This window comes from Arachis hypogaea, chromosome 3 (assembly GCF_003086295.3).
Source record: "Arachis hypogaea cultivar Tifrunner chromosome 3, arahy.Tifrunner.gnm2.J5K5, whole genome shotgun sequence".
NCBI lineage: Eukaryota > Viridiplantae > Streptophyta > Magnoliopsida > Fabales > Fabaceae > Arachis > Arachis hypogaea.
The window spans coordinates 74823270-74849753 of record NC_092038.1 but is presented as its reverse complement, the minus strand read 5'-3'; the positions used below and the strand labels follow the sequence as shown (position 1 = coordinate 74849753).

Sequence of the window (26484 nt, the reverse complement as noted above, 5' to 3'; positions counted from 1 at the left end):
GGCCATTCTTGGCCATCCCAACGCTAGTGACAATGTTGAGTGTCACTAACGTTGTCTCATTCTTCATTCCTCATCGTTAGCTTCCACGTTAACCAAGATAACGTGGCTCTTGGGGGTTGTGTGGTTGCTCCAACGTTAGTGACAATGTTGAGTGTCACTAACATTGTCGACAACTCTCCATCTCTTACGTTAGCTCCCACGTTAACCAAGTTAACGTGGGAGTTAACGTGGCTCTTTGCACCTTAGGCCAACGTTAGTGACAATGTTGAGTGTCACTAACGTTGGCTTCTCTTCCCCCTTTAACGTTAGAGACCACGTTAACTAGGTTAACGTGGCTTCTAATGTGGCCATTTGTGAGCAATTGCCAACGTTAGTGACAATGTTAAGTGTCACTAACGTTGGCTCAACTTCTCTTCTCCACGTTAGAGGTTACGTTAACTTAGTTAACGTGACTCTTTAACGTAGGCATTGATGGCTTTTGAGAGTATTTTTGGCAAATACTTTTCTCCTTAACTTTGCAAGTTACCTCCCATTCCTTGCTTCCTTTGGTCCTGAAATCAAGCAATAGAGTGCATCAAAGTTCTAGTCCAAGTCATGGGTAATGCACTATACAATTTTGTCATTAAAATATGCAAAATCCTCATGAAATAATGTAAAATGCACAATGTATGCTTGAATCAAGGTCTGAGTGAATATTTGCCCAAAACTAACTTATTTCCTAAGAAAATGCATGAAATTACCTAAAAACAGTAAAGAAAAGGTCAGTGAAACTGGCCAAAATTCCCTGGCATCACAACACCAAACTTAAAGCTTGCTTGTCCCTAAGCATGTACTGGAACAAGAGAATGATGAATGGAATCTCCAGAGAAATGAGTCATTCTTGTGGAAGTCATATTACTGATTTTATGGTGGTTTCATGCATAGCAACTTAGGTTCATTCCACTACTGGCTTTCAGACCTTTATCATCTCCTAAAATACTCACTTTGTTATATCCCATGAGACCTTTATTTATTGATCCTTTTATTGTTATTTCAAGGTCTTATTTGTGTTTTTAGGCTAAGTGTTTTGTAAGGGGGTAACTCTTTAGGATAAGCTTTTAGCCAACACTCCCGAACCAGTTGGTTCAAGGTGCTAGGTGTTGAAGCACCCCTAAGAACTTACTTGCTCAAGTTTCTCCCCCCATACATACACACCACAGGCATATAGTTTATTTATTTTCTTTCCTTCAGACCTTGGTGTCCAACACCTCTTTGGGTTACTAAATGCTCTGTGGTGAGGGTTACTCTTGATAGTGGATTTTCAGCTGATAATCCCGGGTTAGTTAACCCAAGTTACCAGGTGATGAAGCACCCCAAAGAGCTTATTCATCCAAGTAGATCCCTCACACAGGAGCACCACAGACATATGTCCTAGGGTAAACCATTGGTGCCTAGCCTTATTGCTTACTCTTTTTCTTTTGTTTTTTTTTTCACTTCCATTGTTCTTTCCATTTTCTCTTATTAGGATCTTGTTGTTACCTTAGTCTCATGGGTACATCAAAAGTGCAGTATTCGGGATAGATAGTTGTCATCCTAACCTTGTGGTTGAACTAACTTAGCTAACTTATGACTACTCCCAAAGATTCATGAATGCACTTCCACATTATGAACTCCTTTCTGGTCTTTTGTAAACATAGACATTCTCTTCTTCATTCAATTTAAAAGACAAGAGTACATATAAGTAAACGGAAGGTGCAGTGGCACTTGAAACCAAAATCACAGACCATGCTCAACAACAAGGTAGAGTTTAAAAAAACATGTTTAGGCCTCACTGGTAATCATTAATCAAGATTGCATTTGGGCTTCCAATGTTCAAACTGTAAATATATGGAATTAAGTGACAATACAACCTTCAGGTGACAACTTCTAATCGCCTTCTTTTCGTTCTCCTCCTGCTCTTTGCTTCCTTGAGTGAAGGGGCACCATAAGGTTCCTGTAAAGTTATTGGAAGTTTCTCGTTCCCAAAGCACTTGAGGAATAATTAGCTTGCATGTGCTTGTGTCTTATGAACTTGCTTTGGTGTGTGAACACCAAACTTAGTTCCTTGTTTAGTACACAATCTTGCATATATGCTGATAAACTCATATCTTGTTGTTAACAGAACAATTATTAACCAAAGTCTAACTACATCTAAATGGTTTCCCTCAATTGGTCAGAGCTAGCAATGTGTTTTTGGGAGCAGGTGTAATTTTAACCGAATGTCCTTTTGGTGGGACACCAAACTTAGAATTACACTGTCTCCTTTGACTGTCCTGGTGTGAAACACCAAACTTAGCTCCTTGCAATACAGGGGAAACAACTTGTGATCTTTATTGAAATGAAGATCAAAATGACTACCTGAGGTTGGGTTGCCTCCCAATAAAGCACTTTTTTATCGTCGCTAGCTCGACGAGTCCTCACTCACTTGAGATGGTATTTCATCCTGGGGTTTTCCCCCATGTTGCCCAGATAATGCTTGAGTCTTGTCCATTCACTGTAAAAGTCCTTTCTGAACCTTCGTCCATGACTTCTACGTGCCCATACGGCGAGACCTTTGTGACAAGAAAGGGCCCGAACCACCTTGATTTGAGTTTTCCTGGGAACAGTCTTAGTTTGGAATTGTATAGGAGCACTCGCTGCCCCCTTTCGAAACTTTTGGGTGCAAGATGTGAGTCATGTCTTCTCTTTGCCTTCTCCTTGTACATCTTGGTATTTTCATAGGCTTGTGACCTGAATTCCTCCATCTCTTGCAGCTGCAAGATTCTCTTTGCACCAGCAGCAATGCTATCAAAATTTAGTATCTTGATAGCCCATAAAGCTTTGTGTTCTAGCTCCAGTGGCAAGTGACAAGCTTTACCATACACCAGCTGATATGGGGACATTCCAAGTGGTGTTTTGAATGCTGTTCTTTATGCCCAAAGAGCATCATCCAACTTCTTTGACCAATCCTTTCTTGATGCACCCACAGTCTTTTCCAGAATTCTCTTTAGTTCTCTGTTGGATATCTCAGTCTGTCCACTTGTTTGGGGGTGGCAAGGTGTGGGTACCTTGTGTTTTACCCCGTATCATAGGAGAAGAGCCTCTAATGGTCTGTTACAAAAATGGCTCCTTCTATCACTGATGAGGGCTCTTGGAACTCCAAACCGGCTAAAGATATTCTTCCTGAGGAAGTTAATAACCACCTTGTTATCATTTGTTGGAGTTGCAATGGCCTCCACCCACTTGGAGACATAATCCATAGCTACTAAGATGTACTTGTTTGCATATAAAGTTGGAAATGGCCCCATGAAATCTATTCCCCACACATCAAACAGTTCCAGCTCTAGGATGAAATTTTGTGGCATGGCATTGTTTTTGGGCATGTTTCCCGCTCTTTGGCATTCATTTTAGCTTTTTACCAGTTCTTTGGCGTCCTTGAAAAGGGTCGGCCAAAAGAACCCGCTTTGTAGAACCTTTGCTGCAGTTCTGTCCCCTCAAAAGTGGCCTCCATAACTTGAACTGTGGCAATTCCATAGGACCTCTCGTCCTTCTTCTTCGGATACACATCTTCTAAGTACTTCATCTGAGCACTTCTTGAAGAGGTATGGCTCGTCCCAGACAAAGTACTTTGCATCATTCATCAGCTTTCTTTTCTGATGTTTGTGTATCTCTGGTGGTAAGGCCCCAGTTGCTTTGAAGTTGGCTATGTCTGCAAACCATGGAGCCTTGTGAACTATCATCAATTGCTCATCAGGGAAGAGCTCGTTCACCTGAGTATCTTGAGCCCCCTCTTCATTCTGAGGGATTCTGGAGAGATGATCTGCTACCTTGTTCTCCACTCCTTTCTTGTCTCTGATTTCAATATCAAATTCCTGCAACAGTAAGATCCATCTTATTAGTCTCGTTTTGATTCTTGCTTTGCAAACAAATATTTAAGTGCTGTGTGATCTGTGAAAACAATTACTTTTGCACCAATGAGGTACGATCTAAACTTGTCAAATGCGAAAACTATTGCCAGCAATTCCTTTTCGGTCGTGGTATAATTTCTTTGAGCATCATTAAGGACCTTGCTGGCATAGTATATCACATGGACTAAGTTATCTTTCCTCTGTCCTAACACTGCCCCTATTGCAAAATCAGATGCATCACACATCAGTTCAAATGGTAAGTTCCAATCAGGTGGGGAGATGATAGGTGCAGAAGATAGCCTCATTTTCAAGTTTTCAAAAGCTAACATGCATGTTTCATCAAAGACAAATGGTTTGTCAGCTACAAGGAGATTGCTTAAGGGCTTGGCTATCTTTGAAAAATCCTTAATAAATCTTCTGTAAAAACCCGCATGCCCTAAAAAGCTCCTAATTGCCTTGACATCATTGGGTGGAGGAAGTTTTTCAATAATTTCCACTTTAGCTCTGTCCACCTCAATGCCCTGGTTAGAGACCTTATGGCCGAGGACTATTCCTCCTGTCACCATGAAGTGACATTTTTCCCAATTCAAAACCAGATTGGTCTCTTGGCATCTTTTCAATACCAAGGCTAGGTGATGTAGGCAGCTAGGAAAAGAATCTCTAAATACTAAAAAATCATCCATAAACACTTCAATGAATTTCTCTATCATGTCTGAGAAGATAGAAAGCATGCAGCGTTGGAACGTTGCAGGTGCATTACATAGCCCAAATGGCATGCGCCTATAAGCAAACACTCCATATGGGCATGTGAATGAGGTTTTCTCTTGGTCTCTAGGATCAACCACTATTTGGTTATATCCCGAATAACCGTCAAGAAAACAATAAAATGCATGGCCTGCAAGTCGTTCTAGCATCTGGTCCATGAATGGAAGGGGGAAATGATCTTTTCGTGTAGCCTCATTAAGTTTTCTGTAGTCTATGCACATCCGCCATCCAGTGACGGTCATTGTAGGAATTAATTCGTTCCTCTCATTCGGAACTACAGTGATTCCTCCCTTCTTTGGGACAACATGTACAGGGCTGACCCATGGGCTATCTGAGATAGGGTATTTCACCCCTCCCTGCCATAACTTCATAACTTCTTTCTGCACCACCTCTTTCATGATTGGGTTTAGCCTCCTTTGAGATTGAATGGATGGTTTGGCATCTTCTTCCAGCAGTATCTTATGCATGCATATGGCTGAGCTTATTCCTTTCAGGTCAGCAAGAGTCCATCCAATGGCATCCTTGTGCCTCCGCAGTACTTGGAGTAGTTCATCCTCTTGATTCTGGCTGAGGGATGAGCTTATGATCACTGGGTAACTTCCGTTCTCCCCCAGATATGCATATTTGAGAGTAGGTGGCAGTGCTTTGAGCTCAAGCTTTGGTGCCTCTGATTTTTGATTCTCCACCTTGGGTGCTTCTTGTATATAAGTTTCTGTTGCTGCAACCTTTTCACTTGATTCATATTCCTCCCCTACTACCTTCTCTGGCTCTTCAGGTTCTCCTTCCTCAAAGTCCTCGTGTACTTCTTCCTCAAGCGCATCTAACCTCATGCATTCCCCGAATTACTCTGGTGGGTAACTCATGGCCTTGAATACGTTGAAGGTCATCTCTTCATTGTGTAGTCTCAAGGTGAGGTCACCTTTTTGGACGTCAATGACGGCTCCTGTAGTGGCCAAGAAGGGCCTTCCCAGGATAATGGAGGCCTTGGGTTCCTCTTGCATATCTAGGACCACAAAATCTGCTGGGAATATGAACTCTCCCACCTTCACCAACAAATCTTCTACTATGCCGTGAGGGAACTTGAATGATCGGTCAGCCAGTTGTAGGGCCATCTTTGTTGGCTTAGCCTCTTCGATATTCATTTTCCTCATCATAGCTACTGACATCAAATTGATGCTGGCTCCTAGGTCACAAAGAGCCTTCTCTACCGTGATCTCACCTATGACACAGGGGATCTGAAAACTCCCTGGATCCTTCAATTTCTGAGGTAATTTGTGCTGAATGATAGCACTGCATTCTTCGGTCAGTATCATAGTTTCGTTGTTCTTCCAGCTTCTATTCTTAGTCATGAGTTCTTTTAAGAACTTGGCATAGAGAGGCATTTGTTCTATTGTCTCAGCAAAGGGTATGTTGATTTGTAGCTTTTTGAAGATTTTAAAAATCTCAAAAACTGGTTGTCGTCCCCCTTTTTCTTCAATTGCTGAGGGTATGGAATTCTCGGGACATCCGGTTTCAGCTTCCCTTCTTCTTTTTGACTTTTAGAAGTTGGGCTTTGGTCTCCATCTTGCTTTTCTCCTTCCTCAATTGACTCTTCTTCTAGTTTCTTCTGGTCAAATCCCTTCAGCTCCTTCCCACACCTAAGAGTGATAGCTTGACACTCCTCCTTTTTACTTCTGTTGTTGCTAGAAGTCTGATTGAATAGGTAACCAACTTGTGTTTCAAGCTTCTCAATGGCAGCATCTTGGTTCTGCATATTTGACTGCACTTCCTCTCGGAATGCTTTACTGTCTTGGATGTCTCTGCATATGCTCTCAAGCAGGGTTTCAATCTTAGAGATTTTGTCATTAACTAAAGAATGAGCTGTATTATTGTTGGGGTTGTGACGTCTCTGATCTTGGCCATGATCTTGTTGATTACCCCACCCAAAGTTTGGGTGATTCCTCCATCCAGGGTTGTAGGTCTTGGAGTATGGATCATGGTTGTGTCTAGGTGAATTCCCAATGTAGTTGGCTTGCTCCTGAGTGCCTTCTTCCTCTTCACCTGCTTCCTCTTGAGTTGAAGTGGTGACTGCCGCCACTTGACTTCTCTCCATCTTCTTGGTGAGGTCAGCTAGCAGCTTGGTGATGAGCTTGTTTTGAGCAAGCAGAGCATCTACATTGTTCAGCTCCATTACTCCTCTAATGTTCCCTCTTTCGGAAGCATAGAAGTAGTCATTCTCAGCTACAGTTTCAATGACATCTATGGCTTCCTCAATGGTCTTCTTCTTGTTCAAAGAACCTCCAGATGAATGGTCTACGACCTTCTTAGATTCATATGACAGTCCTTCATAGAAGATGTGCAGCTGCACCCATTCATTGAACATATCAGATGGACATCTCCTTGTTAGGTCTTTAAACCTCTCCCATGCTTCATATAGAGTCTCACCATCTTGTTGCCTGAAAGTTTGGACCTCAGCTCTCAGCCGATTGACTCGTTGAGGGGGGTAAAATCTTGCCAAGAATTTGTTCATAACATCATCCCAAGTTGTCAAGCTCTCCTTTGGAAAAGACTCCAACTACTTGGCTGCCTTGTCTCTGAGAGAGAATAGGAACAACAACAATCTATAGGTGTCTGGTTGAACGCCATTGGACTTCACTGTGTCACATATTCTCAGGAATGTGTTTAAGTGTTGGTTGGGATCTTCTTGAACACCTCCTCCGAACGAGCAATTGTTCTGAACGAGGGTGATGAGCTGTGGCTTTAGTTCAAATTTGTTGGCATGGATGGTTGGTTTTTGGATGCTACTTCCGCAATTCCTTGGGTTTGGGTTGATGTAAGAGCCCAAGACTCTTCTATCTTCCCCACCAGGATTTTCTCTACCTCCTCCACCATGGTTGTGAACCTCTTCCTCACGATGGTCCTCCATGGTTGTTTCAAAGTATTCTTCAAAGTGTTCCTCTTCTTCTTCAGCACCAACCACACGTTTTTCTTTTGCCTCCCTTCTTAATCTTAAGAAGGTTCTCTCAGGTTCAGAATCAAAGGAAGTTGAAGCTCCGCTTCTTCTCCCTATCATACAAACCCACAAAGTACAAGCAAAGAAAAGTAATGCAGAAAGTATCTTGTTAGAATTACTTGTTAGTGTCAGTGATGCAATATATCAAACAGTTAGTGGGGTTAGTGAACTGAATTGCAAATAGCAAAGAAAAACTAAGAAACAGGGGAGGGGAAGAATTAAACTACGACGGAAAGCAAATAAAACAAACAGAAAATTAAATCAAACAAAATACAAATGCTCAATCTAGTGATCCTCTAATGTAATCATTGTCGATGCACAATCAATCCCCAGCAACGACGCCATAAACTTGATCGGGGTAAAACTTGTCTCTCAACAAATTCCCATTCAGCAAGTGTACCGAATTTGTCGTCAAGTAAAAACTCACAATAGAGTGAGGTCGAATCCCACAGGGATTGATTGATCAAGCAACTTTAATTAGAGGAATGATCTAGTTGAGCGAATCCATGAATAGAGTTGATAATTGCAGAAATTAAAATGGTGAGAAAGTAAATGACTGAAAGTAAATAGCAGAATTGTAAATGGGAATGGGGGAATTGCTCATAAAAGTAAATTGCAGAAAATAAAGAGAATGGGTAAGATCAGAAATGGGGAGTTCATTGGGCTTAGGAGATGTTGCATTCTCCGGATCAATTTCATTTTCATCTCTTCCTCAATCAATGCACTCATTGATCTACTTGGCAATCTTAAGTGATTGAATCACAATTTCTTACAATTCAATCTCTCAAATCTTGATCAATAGCCAATTCCTTGGTCAATTGCTCATGAGAAGAGATGAAGTGTGGTCACTGATTATACCACATGCACTTCCCAAATCAAATGCTTAGAGGGTTATAGCCACATACCCATCCACACTCAATTTGGTCCAGCATGAGAAAGCATTTCTAGCTAATCTCTTCATTCCTCTTTCAAGGATCCGAAGAGATCCATGTTTGAATAGCTTCTTTTCCAAGATAACTATCCAATTGGATGAATATCGAAAGCTTTCAAGTAAAATCAAAAGGAAAGATAGAAGAAGAATAAGAAAATTAGTATTGATCCATCAAATTACAACAGAGCTCCCTAACCCAATGAAAGGGGTTTAGTTGTTCATAGCTCTAGAAATCAAAAACAAAGATGGAGAATACATGATAAAGCTAGAAGTGCAAAGAAAGTAAATACAAAGAGTAGTTCTCTTTCCTAGCTCCTCCAAAAAGCTCCTCTCTATTTCAAAACTACTCCTATATATACTACTCTTCTCAGCTTCTAGTTAGCTCTTCAAGTCTTGGGCCTCTGGATCTTTGAGCTTGAAGCAGTTCCTTTCTTCAATTGGGCTTGGCTTACATGCAGAGAGAAAGTGTGAAGTGGGCAAAGACTTTAGCTGAAGACATTAGGGGTGTTTAACATTTAGTGAAAATACAAGTTCGAGAACGTTAGTGACACTTAACATTGTCACTAACGTTGCCATGCACCCCTTTGCCTCACGTTAAAGCCCACGTTAACTGGGGTAACGTGGCTTTTAACTTTGCCTTGCTAGCCTTCGAGAACGTTAGTGACACTCAATATTGTCACTAACGTTCAAGTGTGCCCCTTCTTGCTTCACATTAAAGCTCACGTTAACTAGGTTAACGTGGCTTCTAACGTGGCTTTTGCCAACCTTTGAGAACGTTAGTGACACTCAACATTGTCACTAACGTTCAAGTGTGCCCCTAGGTCTCACGTTAGAGTCCACGTTAACTGGGTTAACGTGGCTTCTAACGTGGCCATTCTTAGCCATCCCAACGTTAGTGACAATGTTGAGTGTTACTAACGCTGGCTCATTCTTCATTCCTCATCGTTAGCTTCCACGTTAACCAAGTTAACGTGGAGGTTAACGTGGCTCTTGGGGGTTGTGTGGTTGCTCCAACGTTAGTGACAATGTTGAGTGTCACTAACGTTGTCGACAACTCTCCATCTCTTACGTTAGCTCCCACGTAAACCAAGCTAACGTGGGAGTTAACGTGGCTCTTTGCACCTTAGGCCAATGTTAGTGACAATGTTGAGTGTCACTAACGTTGGCTTCTCTTCCCCCTTTAACGTTAGAGGCCACGTTAACTAGGTTAACGTGGCTTCTAACGTGGCCATTTGTGAGCAATTGCCAACGTTAGTGACAATGTTAAGTGTCACTAACGTTGGCTCAACTTCTCTTCTCCACGTTAGAGTTCATGTTAACTTAGTTAACGTGGCTCTTTAACGTGGGCATTGATGGCTTTTGAGAGTGTTTTTGGCAATCACTTTTCTCCTTAACTTTGCAAGTTACCTCCCATTCCATATTTCCTTTGGTCCTGAAATCAAGCAATAGAGTGCATCAAAGTTCTAGTCCACGTCATGGGTAATGCAATATACAATTTTGTCATTAAAATCATGCAAAATCCTCATGAAATATTGTAAAATGCATAATGTATGCTTGAATCAAGGTCTGAGTGAATATCTGCCCAAAACTAACTTATTTCCTAAGAAAATGCATGAAATTACCTAAAAACAGTAAAGAAAAGGTCAGTGAAACTGGCCAAAATGCCCTGGCATCAATTTCAGGACAAAGTAAGCAAGGAAGAGCCACGTTAGTAGCCACGTTAATCTAATTAACGTGACTACTAACGTGGAATGGGAATGAGCTTGCAACGTTAATGAGTAAAGTGATCGCCAATAACATCTTCGAAGCCATCATAGCCCACGTTAATTGCCACGTTAACTATATTAACGTGGTAGTTAACGTGGAGGAAAAGGGAGCTCCAGCGTTAGTGGTAAAAGTGAATACCACTAACACTCCAAATTGGCAATTGGCCACGTTAAGAGTCACGTTAACTCAGTTAACGTGAACTCTAACGTGGAAGGGGAAGACAATGCCAATGTTAGTGACACTCACCTTTGTCACTAACGTTGGATTAAGCCAACATTGCCCACATTAGTGGTCACGCTAAGACCACTAACGTGAGAGATAACGTGGAGCTAAGCATGATGAGCCAACATTAGTGACACTCACCTTTGTCACTAACGTTGGAGATGGCATTCACTACCACATTAGTGTCCACGTTAATCCAATTAACGTGAGCTCTAACGTGGGAAGGAGGGGAATTTGGAGCGTTAGTGACAAAGGTAAGTGTCATTAACGCTCTCGAAGCTTAGGCATGCCCACGTTAAGAGTCACGCTAGTTATACTAACGTGAACTCTAACGTAGGAAAAGGGGGCACAAGGCAACGTTATTGGAAAAGGTGATTCCCAATAACCTTTGCGAAGGATCAAGAGGCAACGTTAGTGGTCACGTTAGTGCTACTAACGTTGAAGTTAACGTGGACCATCTTGGGTTGGAATGTTAGTGAAAAAGGTGATTGTCACAAACGTTCTCGAACCCACATTTTCACTTAACGTTAACACCACTAACGTCCTAGGTAACACCCATGCCTAACTCGCACTTTTCTGAAAATAAAGCTGAGCCCACTGAAGATTGTAACTGCTTCAACTTAAGATCAAAGGCCCATATCCAAGACTTGAAGAACTCACTAGAAGATCAAGAAGAGTAGTATATATAGGAGTAGTTTTGAACTGTAGAGAAGCTTGGCACTTTAGAGAACTACCCTCTGTATATTTACTTTTCTGCATTTTCTAGTTAAGCATGTATTCTTCACTGTCATTTTCCATTTCCAGAGCTATGAATAACTAAACCCTTTTCATTAGGTTAGGGAGCTCTGTTATAATTTGATGGATCAATTATAGTTTTCATTCTTCTTCCTCTTTCTTTTCTCTTGATTTACTATAAAGCTTTCGATATTAATTCAATTGGTTAGTTGTCTTGGAAAAGAAACTTTCCATAATTGGATCTCCTCTGAGCCTTGGAAAAGGGATGAGGAGATCATGCTAGAAATGCTTTCTCATGTTGGACCAGATTGGGGTTTGGGCGAATATAGTGAAATGTAATCTTCCCAGCAATTTGATTTGGAAATACATGTGGTATAATTAGTGACCACACTTTATCTCTCCCCATGAGCAATTAAATCAAGGAATTGGGCAATTGTTCAAGCTTAGAGAGATTGGATTGCCAAGGAATTGGGATCCAATAACTTAAGATTGCCAAGGAGATCAATGAATGCATTGATTGAGGAAGAGATGAGAATGAATTTGATCCGGAGAATGCAACATCTCCTGAGCCCAATGAATTCCCCATTTCTGATCTTATCCATTCTCTTTACTTTTTGCCATTTATTTCTATTTTCATCTCCCCAAATCCCCATTTAAGATTCTGCACTTTATTTTCTGCAATTTACTTTTCCGCCATTTAATTTCCTGCAATATCAACTACATTCTGTTTAGCTCAACTAGCACACTCTTCCAACTAAAGTTGCTTGACCAATCAATCCCTTTGGAATTCGACCTCACTCTATTGTGAGTTTTTACTTGACGACAATTCGGTATACTGCCGAAAGGAAATTTGTTGAGAGACAAGTTTTCGTGCATCAAGTTTATGGCGCCGTTGCCGGGGATTGATTTTGTATCAATAATGATTAAGTTGGAAGTTCACTAGATTGAGCATTTTTCCTTTATTTGTTTATTTTATCCAGTCATTTACCTTTAGTTTATTTAGTTTCTTCCTCATCCCCCTATCCCCTCGTTATTTTCTTTTTCTTTGAATTTACTTACAATTCTGCTCACTAACCCACTAACTATTTGATAATTTACACCACTCACACTAACAATCACTCTAACAAGAATAATCACTTCATTTTATTTCTTGATGTGTGCTCTGTTAGTTGTATGACAGGGAGAAGAGGCGAAGCTTCAACTTCCTTTGATTCAAAACCTGAGAGAACCCTTCATAGATCAAGGAGGGAAGCAAGAGGGAAAAGAGTTGTTGGTGCTGAGGAAGAGGAAGAGTACTTTGAAACAAACATGGAGGAGAACTTGGAAAATAACCATGAAGGAGAAGCTCACAACCATGCTAGAGAAGGCCCTATGAATCATGCTGGGCAAGAAAGGAGAGTTCTAGGCTCTTACATCAATCCAAACCCAGGAAATTGTGGAAGTAGCATCCAAAAGCCAACCATACATGCCAACAACTTTGAATTGAAACCCCAGCTCATCACTCTTATTCAGAACAATTTCTCATTTGGAGGAAGTGCCCAAGAAGACCCCAATCAACATCTAACCAGCTTCCTAAGAATATGTGACACTGTGAAGTCTAATAGTGTTCACCCAGATGTCTATATATTGCTTTTGTTCCCTTTCTCACTCAGGGACAAAGCATCTAAGTGGCTGGAATCCTTTCCAAATGAGAGCTTGACAAATTGGGAGGATGTGGTAAACAAGTTTTTGGCAAGATTCTACCCTCCTCAAACAATTAATAGGCTGAGAGCTGAGGTACAAACTTTTAGGCAACAAGATGGTGAAACTCTCTATGAGGCATGGGAGAGGTTTAAGTACTTAACAAGAAGATGCCCACCAGACATGTTCAATAAATGGGTTCAACTGCACATCTTCTATGAAGGTCTTTCTTATGAGTCAAAGAAGGCTGTAGACCATTCATCAGGGGGGTCTCTAAAAAAGAAAAAACCATTGAAGAAGCCATAGATGTCATAGAGACTGTGGCTGAGAATGACTACTCCTATGCTTTTGAAAGAGGCAACACTCGAGGAGTAATGGAGCTAAACCACATGGATGCATTACTGGCTTAGAATAAGATGATCACAAAGCAGCTAGCAGATCTCACCAAGAAGGTAGAAGAAAACCAAGTTGCAGCAGTCATCACTTCATCACCAGCTCAAGAAAGAGCGAATGTAGGAGAAGAAGGTGACTGGGAACAAGCCAACTATGTTGGAAACTCATCCAGACAGATCCATGATCCATACTCCAAAACTTATAATTCTGGATGGAGAAACCACCCTAACTTTGGGTGGGGAAATCAGCAAGACCAAGGCCAGGACCAGAGACACCACAACCACAATCCCAACAACAATGTAACTCACCAACATACCTTACAGAGATCCTATCAACACCCACCTAATCACCCTTCTCAACTACCTAATCTCAACCCACCATCACTAACTGAGGATAGACTCTCCAAAATTGAGACTCTACTTGAAGACATATGTAAAGAAGTCCAAGACAACAGAGTGTTCAAGGATGAAGTGCGAGCCAACATAAAAAATCAGGGAGACACCATCAAGAGGCTGGAGTCCCAAGTGGGGTATCTATCTCAATAATTTCCCAAACCCACTGATAGTTTCCCAAGTGACACAGAGAAGAACCCAAGAGGAGAAACAAAGAAAGTAAGGTGGGAAGAATGCAAGATGATCACTGTAAGTGATGAGAGAAGTGTGGAAGGAGTGCACACACAAAGAGAACATCTCCAAGACACTCCACAGGAAAATCATGAAGAAAGAAATCACACACACCATCCCACATACAGGGAGGAGCTAAAGCAAGGGGAGACCCTAAACCCATATGCACTCTTTCCCCAAAGGCTCAAAGGTGGTGTAGCAAGGAGAATGTATTCAAGATTCCTCAACATGTTTGCATCTCTTGATATAAATATACCATTCATTAAGGCTCTCCAGCAAATGCCCTCTTACATCAATTATATAAAGGAGCTGCTAGCCAAAAAGAGTCCATTGAAGGGTGGGCAAATAATAAAGACGAACAGGGAGTGCAGTGCTCTCATTCAAACATAGCCACATACAAAGAGAAAGGATCTAGGGAGTTTTCACATTCCCTGTGCTATAGGAGAGACAATGATTGATAAAGGGCTCTGTGACCTAGGAGTAAGTATCAACTTAATGCCTCTACCCTCATGAAAAGGCTTCAAATCAATGAGCTAACACCCACAGACGTAATAATCAAATTGGCTGACAAAACACAAAAACAGGCAATAGGAGTGGTTGAGAACGTGTTAGTGAAGGTTGGGAATTACTTCCTACCTACGGACTTTGTTATCTTAGAAATGGAAGAGAACCCTATCCATTCCATCATCATGGGAAGGCCATTCTTAGCCACAGCCAGGGCGCTTATAGATGTGGAGCGAGGAGAGCTAGTATTGAGGATACATGATGAACAGCTTACCTTCAATGTTTTCAAACCCTCATAAGAAGTAGATCATGATAATAGAAAGTCAAAGGAAGAGCACAATGAAGAGCGGATGGAAGAGCCAAACAAGGGAGCACAAGCATCCCACCTAAGAACTCCTATGGTTAACAAGCAATGTAGTCAGAAAGAACAACAGCCAAGTGTTACCCAAGAGGAGCCAGATTCACTAAAATCATATAAGACAAGAACCAAAACCCTCCTGAAAGAAGGAACCATAAGGAGAATGGTAACATCAAGGGAAACAAAGAAAAAGGCCCCGAGGGGATGGAGGAACAAGAAGATTCCTACAGAAGGTTTCTCTCCGGGAGATGAAGTGGTCTCCGCTTATCTTCCACTTATCCCACCTCATCTCCCCACCATCCTTTCTCAACTAACTCAAGTGTACACCATTAGCAAAATTCTGTCCTTAGAACATGTGGAGCTTCTCAACAAAGCCAAGGAAAACAGATTCACTGCAAGGGGGGAAGATTTGAAGCACTACCAACCACCCTGGCGAAGACCAAAAGTCAAGCTAATGACACTAAAGAAGCGCTTCATGGGATGGAACCCATGCTTTATACCCTTTCTTTTTAATCTCTAATAGTAGTAGTAAAGCAAAGTTCATGGATTCTAAATCAACTTCGACAAACACTTTAAGAATCCCTACATGCATCATATAATACATGATAAGTTTGGTGTTCAAGGCACACCAAGAGGGCTTTAACATACTCCCTAGTATGAGATTTTTTTCAAATCTTGCTGCACAATATGATCACAAACAAGTTTGGTGTTACCAACGTTGCATGCATAGGTAATTGGTTGGTCGGTTGATTTACATTCATGAATATCATTTAGTTATTTAAAAACAAAAAAAAATGTTTTGACAGTAGCCATTTCATACTTTAGTTTTTCCCACCAAAAATTCAATTCACTTTCTGCATTCCTTTTGTCTTGTATAGGAAATCAAAACAGGGATTAGTGGAACTTGATAGGACAACCAAAGAAAGGAGGTTTGGCCATTATACCAAGGAAAATACACACTTGTCCTCAAGGGGAGTATCTTGGGAAGTGTTGCCATGCAACATTGGGAGTTGGATAGCCTTAGAGACCGAACCAAGACCTTCACAAATGTGGTGATCCTTGTGCTCATCCACTGTCAAACCCCAACTGTCCGCTACTAAGCCATGCCATCAATCCACACCCTTCAATCTCATCAGCCCCCTATATAAGCCACATTCTACACCCACTCCATGGACAATCACCCTCTCAATCCTTCTCTCTTCTTTCTGCTAAACACACACACACGCAACATCCTCACACATCAATTCTCATTCATGGCATCATCAAGCTCCAAAAGGTGAAGGGGGAAGAAACCAATGGAGAGCATTCCTTTCGATGCCGGGAGATTCAAGACCGCCTTCCATGAGCTCTGATGAGCGGATAATTTGTATACTTTTTGGCATTGTTTTTAGTATGTTTTCAGTAGGATTTAGTTAGTTTTTAGTATATTTTTATTAGTTTTTAGTTAAAATTCACTTTTCTGGACCTTACTATGATTTTGTGTGTTTTTCTGTGATTTCAGGTATTTTCTGGCTGAAATTGAGGGACCTGAGCAAAAATCTGATTCAGAGACTGAAAAGGACTGCAGATGCTGTTGGATTCTGACCTCCCTGCATTCGAAGTGGATTTTCTGGAGCTACAGAAGCCCAATTGGCGCGCTCTCAACGGCGTTGGAAAGTAGACATCCTGGGCTTTCCAGCAATATATGATAGTCCATACTTTGCCCAAGATTTGATGGCCCAAACCGGCGTTCAAAGTCACCCTCAGAATTCCCAGCGTTAAACGCCGGAACTGGCACCTAATTGGGAGTTAAACGCCCAAACTGGCATAAAAGCTGGAGTTAAACGCCAAGAAGAGTCTCTACACGAAATTTGCTTCATTGCTCAGCCCAAGCACACACCAAGTGGGCCCGGAAGTGGATTTTTATGTCATTTACTCATTTCTGTACACCTTAGGTTACTAGTTTTCTATAAGTAGGACCTGTGACTATTGTATTAGAAGTCTTTGGATCTTTATATCTTTTGATCACTTTAGATCTTAGATCACTGGGAGGCTGGCCATTCGGCCATGCCTAGACCTTATGCTTATGTATTTTCAACGGTGGAGCTTCTACACACCATAGATTAAGGTGTGGAGCTCTACTGTACCTCGAGTATTAATGCAATTACTATTGTTCTTCCATTCAATTCCGCTTGTTCTTGTTCCAAGATATCACTTGTTCTTCAACTTGATGAAGGTGATGATTGACGCCCATCACCATTCTCACCCATGAACAAGGTGACTGACAACCATTCTTGTTCTACAAGCATTCGAGGCTCTAGTGAATATCTCTTGGATTCTTTAATCGGAATCTTCGTGGTATAGGCAGGACCTGATGGCGGCATTCAAGAGAATCCGGAAGGTCTAAACCTTGTCTGTGGTATTCTGAGTAGGATTCAATGACTGAATGACTGTGACGTGCTTCAAACCTGTAACCTACCGGGCGTTAGTGACAGACGCAAAAGAATCACTGGATTCTATTCCGGTAGGGGAGGGAACCACACCGGTGATTGGCAGCACTGTGACAGAGTGTGTGCATTAGCTTTCACTGCGAGGATGGGAGGTAGCTGCTGACAACAGTGAAACCCTACACGAGCTTGCCATGGAAAGGAGTAAGAAGAATTGGATGAAGGCAGTAGGAAAGCAGAGAGACGGAAGGGAAGGCATCTTCATACGCTTATCTGAAGTTCCTACCAATGAATTACATAAGTATCTCTATCTTTACCTTTATGTTATTTTCGTTTATCACCATCATTACCATTTGAGTTTGCCTGACTAAGATTTACAAGATGACCATAGCTTGCTTCAATACTAACAATCTCCGTGGGATCGACCCTTACTCGCGTAAGGTTTATTACTTGGACGACCCAGTGCACTTGCTGGTTAGTTGTGCGAAGTTGTGTAATGCCATGGTATTGAGCCACCAAGTTCTTGGAGCCATTACCGGGGATTATGAGAGTTGTGAAAAAGTATAGTTCACAATTTCGCGCACCAAGTTTTTGGCGCCGTTGCCGGGGATTGTTCAAGTTTTGAGCAAGCTTTTGGTAACATCAGTGCCAAGATCCGGCAACAACATCAAGTTTTTGGTGTTATTGCCCGGGATTGTTTAGGCTGGACAACTGACGGTTCATCTTGTTGCTTAGATTAGGTATTTTTTTTCAGAGTTCTTAAGAATGAATTCTAGTGTTTCAATGTGATGTTCTTATCATCACCAAAGCTGATTGATCTTCATCAATTTAGCTCTTGAATGCAATGTCCTGCTGAAGCTTGGCCGGCCATGTCTAATTTCTTTAGACTAAAGCTTTAGACTAACATTGCATGATTCCTGGAATTCTCATTAAGAATTTTGATACCTTTATTTTCTTTTTCTACATAATTTTCGAAAAATCCAAAAAAAAAATTATAAAATCATAAAATCCAAAAATATTTCTTTTTTGAGTCTAGAGTCTCATCTTAAGTTTAGTGTCAATTGCATGTTTCTGTTCTTATTGCATTCATGCATGTGTCCTCATTGATCTTCAAGTTGTTCTTGATGATTTCCTTGTTCTGATCTTTGAATTCTATTGACTTGAGTGTTTTGTGTGTCTCATATGCATTTTCGTTTTGTTAGTGTCAGTAGTATACAAACTGCTAAGTTTGGTGTCTTGCATGCATTGTCATTTGATTCTTGTTGCATTTTGGTTTGTCCTTATTATTAAAAATCCAAAAATATTTTTAATTTGTGTCTTTTCAAGTCAATAATACAGAGAATTGAAGATTCAGAACATACAGCAGAGGAATCGCACAGAAAAAGCTGGGCGTTCAAAACGCCCAGTGAAGAAGGACAGACTGGCGTTTAAACGCCAGCCAGGGTACCTGGTTGGGCGTTTAACGCCCAAAAGGGTAGCATTTTGGGCGTTAAACGCCAGAATGGATACCATTCTGGGCGTTTAACGCCAGGATGGCACAAGGGGGAAGATTTTGTTTTCAAAATCAATTTTTTTTTTAAGTTTTCAAAGTTTTTCAAAATCAAATCTTTTTCAAATCAAATCTTTTCAATCAAATCTTTTTCAAAATCAATTTCTTTCCTTTTTCAAAAATACTTATTAACAATTAATGATTTGATTGAACATTTTTTGCCTTTTCTGTTGAGGAAGGTTTTATGTTTGATTCATATCTTTTCTTGTTAGGCAAGTCATTAATTTTTAAAATCATATCTTTTCAAATTGTTTTCAAATCATATCTTTTAAAATTGTTTTCAAATCTTATCTTCTCAATCACATCTTTTTAAAACCAATCATATCTTCTTAACCACATCTTTTTCAAAATAGTTTTCAATCAAATGTTTCTGATTTCTAATTTCAAAATCTTTTTCAAAAATCATTTGATTTCTTTTCCCTTTTCATTTTCGAAAATTAAGTAATGTTTTTCAAAAATATTTTTTTAAATTTTCCACTTAATTTTCGAAAATTACTTCCCTCCTTCTCACATCCTTCTATTTATGGACTAACACTATCCCTTAATGCAAAATTCGAACTCCATCTTCTTTGATAAGTTCGAATTTTCCACTTCTGTCTTCTACTCTTCTTTTCCTCTGACACTTCAAGGAATCTCTATACTGTGACATAGAGGATTCCACATTTTCTTGTTTCCTTCTCTTTCTTATGAGCAGGAGCAAAGACAAAGGCATTCTTGTTGAGGCTGATCCTGAACCTGAAAGGACCTTGAAGAGAAAGCTAAGAGAAGCCAAAGCACAACTCTCTTTAGAGCACCCGAACGAACTCTTCAAGGAAGAAGAACTCATGGCAGCCGAAAACAACAACAATGCCAACAATGCAAGGAAGGTGCTTGGTGACTTTACTGCACCTACTCCCGATTTCTATGGGAGAAGCATCTCTATCCCTGCCATTGGAGCAAACAACTTTGAGCTTAAGCCTCAATTAGTTTCTCTAATGCAACAGAATTGCAAGTTCCATGGACTTCCACTGGAAGATCCTCATCAGTTTTTAGCTGAGTTCTTGCAAATCTGTGACACAGTCAAGACTAATGGGGTTGACCCTGAGGTCTACAGACTGATGCTATTCCCTTTTGCTGTAAGAGACAGAGCTAGAACATGGTTGGATTCTCAACCTAAAGAAAGCCTGGACTCTTGGGAAAAGCTAGTCAATGCCTTCTTGGCAAAGTTCTTTCCACCTCAAAAATTGAGTAAGCTTAGAGTGGAAGTCCAAACCTTCAGACAAAAGGAAGGAGAATCCCTCTATGAAGCTTGGGAAAGATACAAACAATTGATCAGAAAGTGTCCCACTGATATGCTTTCTGAATAGAGCATCATAGGTATTTTCTATGATGGTCTCTCTGAACTGTCCAAGATGTCTTTGGATAGCTCTTCTGGAGGATCTCTTCATCTGAAGAAGACGCCTACTGAAGCTCAAGAACTGATTGAAATGGTTGCAAATAACCAATTCATGTACACTTCTGAAAGAAATCCTGTGAACAATGGGACTAGTCAGAAGAAAGGAGTTCTTGAGATTGACACTCTGAATGCCATTTTGGCTCAGAATAAAATATTGACTCAACAAGTCAATATGATTTCTCAAAGTCTGTCTGGAATGCAAAATGCACCAAGCAGTACTAAGGAAGCTTCATCTGAAGAAGAAGCTTATGATCCTGAGAACCCTTCAATAGAAGAGGTGAATTACATGGGAGAACCCTATGGAAACACCTACAATCCTTCATGGAGGAATCATCCAAATCTTTCATGGAAGGATCAACAGAGACCTCAACAAGGTTTCAACAATAATAATGGTGGAAGGAACAGGTTTAGCAATAGCAAGCCTTTTCCATCATCTTCTCAGCAACAGACAGAGAGTTCTAAGCAGAATACCTCTGACTTAGCAACTATGGTCTCTGATCTGATCAAAACCACTCAAAGTTTCATGACTGAAACTAGGTCCTCCATCAGAAATCTGGAAGGACAAGTGGGTCAGCTGAGCAAGAAAATTACTGAACTCCCTCCAAGTACTCTTCCAAGCAATACAGAAGAAAATCCAAAAGGAGAGTGCAAAGCCATTAACATGGCCGAATTCTGGGAGGAAGAAGAGGCAGTGAACGCCACTGAGGAAGACCTCACTGAACGTCCACTGACCTCCAATGAGTTCCCCAATGAGGAACCTTGGGAATCTGAGGCTCAAGATGAGACCATAGAGATTCCATTGGACTTACTTCTGCCATTCATGAGCTCTGATGAGTATTCTTCTTCTGAAGAGGATGAGTATGTCACTGAAGAGCAAGTTGCTAAATACCTTGGAGCAATCATGAAGCTAAATGACAAGTTATTTGGAAATGAGACTTGGGAGGATGAACCCCCTTTGCTCACCAAAGAACTGGATAACTTGTCTAGGCAGCAATTACCTCAAAAGAGGCAAGATCCTGGGAAGTTTTCTATACCTTGTACCATAGGCACCATGACCTTCAAAAAGGCCTTGTGTGACTTAGGGTCAAGTGTAAACCTCATGCCCTTCTCTGTAATGGAGAAGTTAGGAATTTTAGAGGTGCAAGCTGCAAAAAATCTCACTAGAGATGGCAAACAACTCAAGAAAACAAGCCTATGGACTTGTAGAGGATGTTCTTGTTAAAGTTGAAGACCATTACATCCCTACTGATTTCATAGTCCTAGAGACTGGGAAGTGCATGGATGAATCCATCATCCTTGGCAGACCCTTCCTGGCCACAGCAAAGGCTGTGATTGATGTTGATAGAGGAGAGTTGATCATTCAAGTGAATGAAGAATCCTTGGTGTTTAAGGCCCAAGGATATACCTCTGTCATCATGGAGAGGAAGCATGAAGGGCTTCTCTCAAAACAGAGCCAAACAGAGCCCCCACAATCAAACTCTAAGTTTGGTGTTGAACCCCCACATTCAAACTCTAAGTTTGGTGTTGGGAGGTTCCAACACGGTTCTGAGCACTTCTGAGGCTCCATGAGAGTCCTCTGTCAAGCTAATGACATTAAAGAAGCGCTTGTTGGGAGGCAACCCAATGTTTTATAATTAATTATTTTCTTTTGTTATTTTATCTTTTTTGTAGGTTGATGATCATAAGAAGTCACAAAAACAATGAAAAAAGCAAAAACAGAATGAAAAACAGGAAGAAAAACAGCACACCCTGGAGGAAGATGCTGCTGGCGTTTAAACGCCAGTCAGCCTAGCAGTTGGGCGTTTAACGCCCAGTCTGGCACCCATCTGGGCGTTTAACGCCAGAAAGGGGCACCAGACTGGCGTTAAACGCCAGTAAAGGGCAAGAACCTGGCGTTAAACGCCAGGAATGGGCACCAGCCCGGCGTTTAACGCCAGAAATGGCTCAAAACGTGGATTTTGATGCCATTTGGTGCAGGGATGACTTTTCCTTGACACCTAAGGATCTGTGGACCCCACAGGATCCCCACCAACCCCACCACCCTCTCTCTTCTTCACCCATTCACCAATCACCTCAACACCCATATATAAACCCTTCTTCACCCCTTCATCTTCACACAACCTAAACACCACTTCTCCCCTTCTCTTTGGCCGAACACAAAGCCATTCCCTTCTTCCTCATTCCTTCTACTTCTACTCTCTTCTTTCTACTTTTGCTCGAGGACGAGCAAACCTTTTAAGTTTGGTGTGGTAAAAGCAATGCTTTTTGCTTTTCCATAACCATTTATGGCATCCAAAGCCGGTTCAATTGAGAAGGCATGACCTCAAGCCCATCACTAAGAAAAAAAAGATGGAGCAAACAAGAGACCCCCCTCATCATGAGATCCCTGAGATACCTCAAGGGATGCACTTTCCTCCACAAGACTATTGGGAGCAACTAAACACCTCCCTAGGAGAATTGAGTTCCAACATGGGACAACTAAGGGTGGAGCATCAAGAACACTCCATCATCCTTTCAGTGAGATTAAGAGAAGATCAAAGAATCATGAGGGAGGAGCAACAAAGACAAGGAAGAGACATTGAGGAGCTCAAGCACTCCATAGGATCTTCAAGAGCAAGAAAGAGCCGCCATCACTAAGGTGGACCCGATCCTTGATTTCCTTGCTATTTATTCTTCTGTTTTTCGAATTTTATGCTTATGTTTATCCATGTTTGTGTCTTGTGATCATTAGTGTCTTAGTGTCTATGCCAAAAAGTTATATGAATCCATCACCTTTCTTAAATGAAAACTGTTTTTATCACAAAAGAACAAGAAGTACAGGATTTCGAATTCATCTTTAAAACTAGCTTAATTAGTTTGATGTGGTGGTAATACTTTTGTTTTCTGAATGTATGCTTAAACAGTGCATATGTCTTTTGAATTTGTGGTTCATGAATGTTAAAATTGTTGGCTCTTGAAAGAATGATGAAAAAGGAGACATGTTACTGAGGATCTGAAAAATCATAAAAATGATTCTTGAAGCAAGAAAAAGCAGTGAATACAAAAAAAAAAGAGAAGAGAGAAGGAGAAAAACGAAAAAAAGGGGGAGAAAAAGAAAAAGAAAGAAATAAAGTTGTGATCCAAGGCAATAAGAGTGTGCTTAAGAACCCTGGACACCTCTAATTGGGGACTTTAGCAAAGCCGAGTCACAATCTGAAAAGGTTCACCCAATTATGTGTCTGTGGCATGTATGTATCCGGTGGTAATACTGGAAGACAGAGTGCTTTGGGCCACGGCCAAGACTCATAAAGTAGCTGTGTTCAAGAATCATCATACTTAACTAGGAGAATCAATAACACTATCTGGATTCTGAGTTCCTAAAGAAGCCAATCATTCTGAATTTCAAAGGATAGAGTGAGATGCCAAAACTGTTCGGAGGCAAAAAGCTACTAGTCCCGCTCATCTAATTTGGAGCTTAGTTTCATTGATAATTTGGAGTCTATAGTATATTCTCTTCTTTTTATCCTATTTGATTTTCAGTTGCTTGGGGACAAGCAACAATTTAAGTTTGGTGTTGTGATGAGCGGATAATTTGTATACTTTTTGGCATTGTTTTTAGTATGTTTTCAGTAGGATTTAGTTAGTTTTTAGTATATTTTTATTAGTTTTTAGTTAAAATTCACTTTTCTGGACCTTACTATGAGTTTGTGTGTTTTTCTGTGATTTCAGGTATTTTCTGGCTGAAATTGAGGGACCTGAGCAAAAATCTGATTCAGAGACTGAAAAGGACTGCAGATGCTGTTGGATTCTGACCTCCCTGCATTCGAAGTGGATTTTCTGGAGCTACAGAAGCCCAATTGGCGCGCTCTCAACGGCGTTGGAAAGTAGACATCCTGGGCTTTCCAGCAATATATGATAGTCCATACTTTGCCCAAGATTTGATGGCCCAAACCGGCGTTCAAAGTCACCCTCAGAATTCCCAGCGTTAAACGCCGGAACTGGCACCTAATTGGGAGTTAAACGCCCAAACTGGCATAAAAGCTGGAGTTAAACGCCAAGAAGAGTCTCTACACGAAATTTGCTTCATTGCTCAGCCCAAGCACACACCAAGTTGGCCTGGAAGTGGATTTTTATGTCATTTACTCATTTCTGTACACCTTAGGTTACTAGTTTTCTATAAGTAGGACCTGTGACTATTGTATTAGAAGTCTTTGGATCTTTATATCTTTTGATCACTTTAGATCTTAGATCACTGGGAGGCTGGCCATTCGGCCATGCCTAGACCTTATGCTTATGTATTTTCAACGGTGGAGCTTCTACACACCATAGATTAAGGTGTGGAGCTCTGCTGTACCTCGAGTATTAATGCAATTACTATTGTTCTTCCATTCAATTCCGCTTGTTCTTGTTCCAAGATATCACTTGTTCTTCAACTTGATGAAGGTGATGATTGACGCCCATCACCATTCTCACCCATGAACAAGGTGACTGACAACCATTCTTGTTCTACAAGCATTCGAGGCTCTAGTGAATATCTCTTGGATTCTTTAATCGGAATCTTCGTGGTATAGGCAGGACCTGATGGCGGCATTCAAGAGAATCCGGAAGGTCTAAACCTTGTCTGTGGTATTCTGAGTAGGATTCAATGACTGAATGACTGTGACGTGCTTCAAACCTGTAACCTACCGGGCGTTAGTGACAGACGCAAAAGAATCACTGGATTCTATTCCGGTAGGGGAGGGAACCACACCGGTGATTGGCAGCACTGTGACAGAGTGTGTGCATTAGCTTTCACTGCGAGGATGGGAGGTAGCTGCTGACAACAGTGAAACCCTACACGAGCTTGCCATGGAAAGGAGTAAGAAGAATTGGATGAAGGCAGTAGGAAAGCAGAGAGACGGAAGGGAAGGCATCTTCATACGCTTATCTGAAGTTCCTACCAATGAATTACATAAGTATCTCTATCTTTACCTTTATGTTATTTTCGTTTATCACCATCATTACCATTTGAGTTTGCCTGACTAAGATTTACAAGATGACCATAGCTTGCTTCAATACTAACAATCTCCGTGGGATCGACCCTTACTCGCGTAAGGTTTATTACTTGGACGACCCAGTGCACTTGCTGGTTAGTTGTGCGAAGTTGTGTAATGCCATGGTATTGAGCCACCAAGTTCTTGGAGCCATTACCGGGGATTATGAGAGTTGTGAAAAAGTATAGTTCACAATTTCGCGCACCAAGCTCTAATATGAACAGATCAAAATCAAGAAAATTTTGCTAGAGTTGACATTCCAGTTCAATGAGGATGAGTGCCCAAGGATTAAAGAAAAGATTGAATAGAGGGGTTTGCAAAAGCTCACGAACCCAGAAACAAAGATAAATGCAAACCTCATCAAGGAGTTCTATGCCAATGTGGCCAGGAAAGACAATACTAGGGCACTCACCTTTAAAAGCTACGTGAGAGGAACAGAGGTGGACTTCAGTCCCAATGCTATAGCAAGGACTCTTCAGCTGAGATCGCCACATTTTGATGAGCTTAATTATCAAGAAAGAATAAGCAATGGCCCCGACGAGGATGAACTTGAAGAAATTGTGAATGATATGTGTGTTATAGGATCTGATTGGGAAAGGTACTCGGATAAGAGGCCACGGTTCATTAGGAGATGAGACCTCATCCCAGAAGCCAAGGGATGGTTTGAGCTCGTAAGGAGATATATCCTCTCAGCCGCAAATAATTCTGAGGATAACATTGCCCGTGCTACTATGGTACATTGCTTAATAAAGGGTGGAGGCATCAATGTGCATGAAATTATAGCTGAGAGAATCCAGGATTCAGCCAAGAAGAATGATCCGGGTGCTAGACTTTGGTACCCCAGCACCATCCTTAAACTATGTATGAAAGCCAATGTAGTATTCAAAGATAACAATCCAACATGGGTAAACCCTGGGAGGTTAGTTACGCTCCAGCGTATAAACTATGTGGCACCCGCTCAACAACAAAGAAGGCCTCAGATAAGGAAAAGAATTGCACAAGAAAATCCTTACCAAGAAGAACCTCACCAAGAAGAACCCCAACAAACAGGGTACCAGCAAGAAGAGCAATATGATCTGACCAACATAAATTTGTTTCACATTCAAGGAGCCATTAAGGATCTGGCAAGGAGCTATATGGATGGACAAGAACAACAACTATGGGTTCAATCTCAAAGGATGGATCAT

General features: G+C 41.1%; 1 non-coding gene across 1 annotated transcript; it reads right to left on the bottom strand.

Annotated features, from left to right (window-relative positions):
• Positions 1-13078: 13078 nt before the first annotated feature.
• LOC112793297 (small nucleolar RNA R71) lies at positions 13079-13182 on the bottom strand. The gene has a single exon (XR_003197996.1). It is a non-coding gene; the product is annotated as a small nucleolar RNA R71 (small nucleolar RNA).
• Between the last annotated feature and the right edge of the window lie 13302 nt (positions 13183-26484).